At 27.4% G+C, this 6,986-nt stretch overlaps 1 long non-coding RNA gene across 3 annotated transcripts; it reads left to right on the top strand.

The window, feature by feature from the left end:
- Positions 1 to 1,984: 1,984 nt before the first annotated feature.
- On the top strand, positions 1,985 to 6,739 carry LOC145950919 (uncharacterized). Of its 3 annotated transcripts, XR_014428749.1 has the most exons (5): positions 1,990 to 2,920; positions 2,998 to 3,066; positions 3,791 to 3,903; positions 4,228 to 4,340; positions 5,245 to 6,739. It is a non-coding gene; the product is annotated as an uncharacterized LOC145950919 (long non-coding RNA). The 3 variants fall into 3 exon arrangements; XR_014428748.1 differs by having other exon boundaries at positions 1,989 to 2,920; positions 4,228 to 6,739; XR_014428747.1 differs by having other exon boundaries at positions 1,985 to 2,920; positions 3,791 to 6,739.
- The last annotated feature ends 247 nt before the right edge of the window (positions 6,740 to 6,986 follow it).

Raw genomic sequence — 6,986 nt, 5'->3', positions numbered from 1 at the left:
AGCTATTGTGCCGGGCGCAATATGAATTGCGCCGGGCGTGTCCTGAAGACAGAGGGCATTTGGAAGGCCATGCGCTGGGCGCGAAGACTTATGCGTCGGGCGCATGAACCCTAATCTGTCTCCCCAAGCTCGTATTTGAAGGCATTTTCGGGGACTTCTCCCCCATTCTCACATTGGACGAGTTTTAGGAGCTGCGGAAGGGATTCCCAGGGCTTGGGATCGTCCGTGTGCGGATCTTTCCTTCGGTTCTTCACTTCCTCTTCCATCTCTATTTTTGTATTTGCCCTCATTCACTACAAGAAAAATTGATATTATCTACGGAATATTATCTACGGAAATTTTTCCGTAGATAAAATTTAATTATCTACGGAATATTTTCCGTAGATAATATTTAATTTTCTACGGAATATTATCTACGGAATTTTTTTCGTAGATAATTTCCAGTTATCTACGGAAATATCCGTAGATAAGTTATCTACGGAAATTTCCGTAGATAACGTATCTACGGAAAATGTAAAACATTTTTTTTATAAAATAATTAAAATATTTAATTTAACATCATTAAAAAAATTAATTATTATAAAATTTATTTTTTTTAGTTTAATTATTTATTATAATACTTTTTATTTACTAAAAAATTATTTTTAATTAAAATATAATTTAGAATAATGAATAGCTTTAACTTTTGTGTACCATATTTAATGGAAAACATAAAGAAAAGATGAATTCAGTTTTACTTTATTAAACGTAAGAAACAAATTAAAGATTAAATTTTTTTAACAAATAAAAATTAATATAACAATTAATAATTTATATTTCTATTTATATTAATTATAAATATTTCTTATATTATATAATAATTCATATAATTTATTTAATATTTTTTAAGTTAAATTTGATTATCTTATTTTTAAAAGATTCAATAATTAATTTTCTTATTTAAATATTAAATTTATTTTGAAAATACTCAATTGAGTCTTTAATTTTTTAAAATATATTAATTTAATCAAATTTCTTTTTCTTTTAACTTCAATTATTTTTAAAGATTAATTAAATATATATATTATTATTATTCATAATATAATAATTAATTATCGAGTGGTGTGTAATACTTAATAAAAGTTACACCCGGTATTACTGTTAGTATAACCTGTTTGTCTATATATATATATAGAGAGACAGAGACAGAGAGACTGAGAAAATGAATGGAAGAAAAATAGTTAAACATATAGTTATTTGATTATATGTATATAGTAATAGATAAAGGGAAATATATATACGTCATCTTGTAACTAATTTTTGTCTCCAAAATAATGGATAATTATATACCTTCAATTCTTAAGAAATAAATAAATAATTTTTAGTTATTAATTTAACTTTTTATTAAAAGATTTAAAGACATGAAATGTATAATGGTATGTGATAACCTAAATAAATAAATAATTTTTAATTATTATTAACGATCAAACTGTTCAATTTAAAAATTTTAATGCATAGATCAAATTTACAAATTTGTAAAAAATTTAAAAATCATTTGATACTTCATTTCATTAATTCAAATTGACGGATAATCATAGAATCATTTTATACATTGATTAAAATTAATGAAACGAAGTATCAAATGATTTTTAAATTTTCTAACAATTTACATATTTGATCTATGCATTAAGAACTTTAAATTGAACGGTTAGATAATTGAAATTTCATAGAGAAAATGAGTTATTGAACGGAGTAAGTCTATGTAACTCTTAGAGTAAAAAGATCCATCTTCTTTAATATATATATATATATATATATATATATATATATATATATATAATTTGCTTTCCTTTTGTGTTTCATTTTCTGTTTATGGTTTTTTAGTTTATTAGTTGTCATGGTACATGTGTTTGTTACCTTTTTCTTTAATTTGGATTTTATACGAAGTAAGTTTTAATTAGATATTCAGCGAATCATATTAATAAAGATTTGAACAAATTATATTACTATTAAACATCCGATAGATAAGGATATATTTAAAGAAATAACTTATTTAAGATATTATATAATAATTTTTTATGTAATAAGATCAATGAATAATGATATGTTTTAAGAAATAATACTTGTTTAAGATCTTATATAATAAGTTTTTATATGATAAGATCTTATAATGTTATATTACTATATATTTTTGAGAAAGTTGAATTGAATCTTTAATTTTTAAAAATAAGATTAATTTAATCAATGTTTACTTAATTAAAAAATAACTTATTTAACATATTTTAATAAATAAAACTTAATTGATACCTTCTAAAATAAAAATAATGTTATTAAACGTAAGAAACAAATTAAAGATTGAATTTTTTTAACAAATAAAAACTAATATAACAATTAATAATTTATATTTCTATTTATATTAATTATAAATATTTCTTATATTATATAATAATTTATATAATTTATTTAATATTTTTTAAGTTAAATTTGGTTCTCTTATTTTTAAAAGATTCAATAATTAATTTTCTTATTTAAATATTAAATTTATTTTGAAAATACTCAATTGAGTCTTTAATTTTTTAAAATATATTAATTTAATCAAATTTCTTTCCTTTTAACTTCAATTATTTTTAAAAAATAAGAGTAAATTTAATTTTAAAATAAATCAAATTCAATAAATTTGAATAAATAAAAACTTAATTAATACTTTTTAAAATAAAAATTATAAAATTAAAATGAGTATAGTTGCTGACCCTCTGAAACACTCTCAAATGCACTCTCGAACCCTACCTCTTGCTCACTCTAGAACGCTCTCTCTCGCACACCGTAAGACCCAAACCCTCTCAACTCAGTGAAACCTAAAACGCTTGTTTATCTTCAACAACCCTCGAAGGAAACATTGAAGTCGTATTCGACGAAGGGCAACACAGGGAAGTCATTTTAGGTGCGTATCTTCATTTTGTGTTTTGGTTGTTTTTGCCTCTCTCATCTTGTACAAATGCGTGGGTGCTAATGTTTTAGGGTGTGGAGGAACTCCCGGAGGAGGTTTTCGGAAACGCAGTCGTCCTATTGTGCGACTCCCTTGTGAAGGTATTTGTTTCATTTTAGGGTTTCCTCTGTTTCCTCTGTTTCATCATTCTGTATGAGCCTGATTTTGCAAAGTTGATATAGCCCTCTGTTTTGTTTTTGCGATGCTTCATTCTGTGTCCAGTATGTCGTTTAAAGCATCTAATTTATTTATTTTATATTCTATTTGTAGTGATTCAAAATGTCTAACAATGTGATTGTTGTATTATCCAAATAAATTGATTTTTAAATAACGTAGTTTGTGCTTGGATTTGGGTTTGCAAACTTTATTCTATATGAGCCTGATTTTGCAAAGTTGACTTTGGTTAAAGAATGGGTTTGAGTGAATGGATTTATATGTGTTTGAGTAAACACATGAAAAATTGATTTTTTTTAGAAAATATGATTGTTCTATTACTAAATATAATCGCCAGGAATGCTAATAAAAGACACCTTCTAACGATTTCTTCTTAATATTTTTCTTATTATTAGTTGAAATAGATTAAAAATTATAAATTTTGTGAGTCTCATTTTATGCATGATCTAATAGTGACCCAATAACGCATGATTGGAAACATTCAACTCTCATTGATCGTATATTAGAGTATAAGAAAGAGGATGATAAATAGAGTGTGGCTAGAAATTTTCTTTTAATCATACATGGAGAAGTAAATTCAACAACCACAAGACCATAATTGCATTGGCTTGTGATATTTTTTTACAATGTTGACGATAGCCTCTGTTTCAGGTTTATCAGGTTCCTGATTTGATATATTTACAACATAAGAATTTACTAGCAAGTGCTGCAAGGACTTATTTGAACTACGAAGACAAAATCAAGTGCTGCAAGGATCCTCATATGTAAGTCAAAATTACCTTATGTAATATCGACTTTTTCACAAACTTTCTCATTTAATTTTTTCACAAACACCTATAAAGTTACAAGGGATTTTTTGCAAGTTAAGGAATCAAATACCTATCTCAATCAAAAGGCTCTCAAGCTAGATGCTAATCTAAACTAAGCCTAAATCTCAATCTTGATTACCGCAATTGAATAGTCACTAGCTTATACTAATAGTCAATCTTTTTTCAGCTAACAAATTTTTTTAAAGTAAAATACTGATCTTTTATAATAATTAGCTTTCATATTTTTTCATTCTTTTGTGACAATGGAGCTTGATGCAGAGTTGAATTTATCTCACATTGGCTGTTCTAGCTGCTATTCTGGTCAAAGAGATTCCTGTGCTGGTGGAAATCAAAACAAGGAAGAGGAAAAGAAAGTCAATACGGGTTTATTGGTAGGAAGTGGGGAATATACTCTTGTTTATTCAATTCAATATTTTTTTCCATGCCAGCGAGTCAATTCGGCTTTCCTGTGTTATTGTTTTAATTTTGTGTTTATAATTTAGTTATTGGAAACAATATGTCGGTAATAATTTAATTGCCTTTGTAGTCTATAGTGAGAACTTTGGGAATGATAGTCAACTAGTCAGAAACATTTCAAAGGATTTTTAAAACTTAGCACCCAAACAATTAGAGTGGTGGGTATATAAAAGCATATTGAATGCTACTGATAAACAAGTGAATAGAAATCCAACTCCACTTCACTTTTAGTCTATATTTCCTCAACTTATGAATAATGCTAAATAGTACAGTACAATTATTTTGGCATTCGTATATTCCTCTTTTATGTCATCTATAACAATCAAAACTGGAATCACTTCAGTAGTTAAAATTGTAATGGTGGTAGTTAAAATGGTGCATAAAATTAATAGTTATTATAAAATAAGTTTCGAAACTGTATGTTATAAATAAACTGTAATAGATGATCGACCAAATTGGTTCTTTAATAATTGACTCCTGAAATAAATAAAATGATCAAATTATAGTAACTTGGAATTTATATAATCAAATAATGATAGCATGGGAGATTGATTTTAATATTGAATTGAGGCTGGTGTTGATCTAGATGGAAATTTAGTACTCCTATTAGCATGTAACACAGGAAGGAATCTAAAGTTAAAACTTTGTTTCTAACTTGTACAGCTGACTTTTACCTCATAACATGGGTAAATTTTACCACATGTTAAAACATTAGTTGTAATTTTAGTGTTGTTTCATAATTGTAGGCAACTAGTATGTGTCATCCAAAGTTTGTTCGTTCATAATCTCACTTACCATATTAATGTGTTTTCTTGGCAGCATGTTTGTGTCGACAGTGAAGAGGCTGAGGGTGTTGAAGAGATCTGATCTTCCTGCTTTTACCCGTGAGTTGGAGTATTTAACTTAATTTAGCAGAATTTATGTTTTGTTTTGGTTGTGATGAATGATTGAAGAAATGTGTTTGATTTTTGTTTTGATTTTTTTCTCTTAAAAACGCTATTGGAGAAGTTTATGCACACATACTCTATGTATGTGTTATATGTACCTCTTGTATCAAACACAATCTTTTGTACAGTGGCATAAATCAAAATGTGTATTTTTCTATTAAATGTAACTTTAAACTGATATCGAGCTATAAAAGGGTAAAAAGGGTAAAAAGGTAAAACTACCAAGATAAAAATTACAAAGATAAAATAAAAATAAAACATAAAACTTAAAAAGCTGGGACGCGAAGTGAATCACGGCCGTGACTGAGAATCACGACCGTGATCTTCTCTGGAGCACATCTATGAAGGGTCAGTGGCGTTCACGGGTGTGATTGGGAATCACGGCCGTGATTTTCTCTGGTGAATCACAGGCGTGATTTAGAATCACGGCCGTGATTTTCCCTGTAGCTCAGCATTTCCTCTTTAATTCTTAAATCTTGATCCTGCTCAGAGAAAACACAACACATACCAAGAAAAGCATAAAATAGGAAAATGATATAAAAATTTATTAAAAACATGAAAGATATGCATGATTATGCTATGAATTCTTGTGAATTAAAGTGCTAAAATACGAGTAAAATACACAACATCACTGGTGCTTGTGTAATTGTGTTGATTGTTGAAGTGGATTTTATTTTTTTTGTTTTATTTGATTTGAATTGTTTGACTGTTTTGAATCTGAGTTGCTATTAGATATTTTGGTGCTGGTTTTCATTTTTTATTATTGTTATGCAGTTTTTTGTTACATTTTATTTTCTGATTGGATCTTGTTTTCGAGTTGTGTTGCTGGTGCTTGTGTAGTTGTGTTGATAATCAAAGAGAAATTGTTGATTTTTTATTTTTTTTATTTTATGTTTTAATCTGTGGCGAATCTGAGTTGTTAGATATTTTGATGGTTGGATCAAAATTGGGAAACCAGAATTGCCTAATTAAAAATAGGAAGACCAGAATTGTTTTATAGGTTAACTGCACATATACTTGCTACATGATAGGTATTTTTCTTCCCTTTTCTTGTGGCTTTTCTTTGGTGGTCTGCCATGAACTTTTTCAATGCAAAAACAATGGTGTTTTTGGTGGCTGGATCCTTATTATGTATAATTTTATGCAAAAATAGTCTTATTTTACACTATGACATGGAAACTAATTATGCATAATTGCTATGAGTATTTAGATTTTAAAGATGTTTGATTTCATATTGTGATTATAAGATATTTAAAGAAACCTGATAAGTGATTTTATTAATATTTCTGACCAGGTAAAACTATTTATAAAGATTGGTGTGGAAAGGTAAACAAAATAATTCATGCAATGTTGAAATTAGTTACCTACGGAAATTTCCGTAGATAAATAACGGAAATTCCGTAGATAAGTTACCTACGGAAATTTCCGTAGGTAATTTATCTACGGAAATTTCCGTAGGTAAGTTATCTACGAAAATTCCGTAGATAAGTTACCTACGGAAATTTCCGTAGGTAAGTTATCTACGGAATTTCCGTAGATAATTTACCTACGGAAATTTCTGTAGATAAATTACCTACGGAAATTTCCGAAGATAAATTACCTACGGAAATTTCC

This window comes from Cajanus cajan, chromosome 8 (genome assembly GCF_000230855.2).
Source record: "Cajanus cajan strain Asha chromosome 8, NIPB_CcT2T_4, whole genome shotgun sequence".
Lineage (NCBI taxonomy): Eukaryota > Viridiplantae > Streptophyta > Magnoliopsida > Fabales > Fabaceae > Cajanus > Cajanus cajan.
This window is presented reverse-complemented; position numbering and strand designations above follow the sequence as displayed.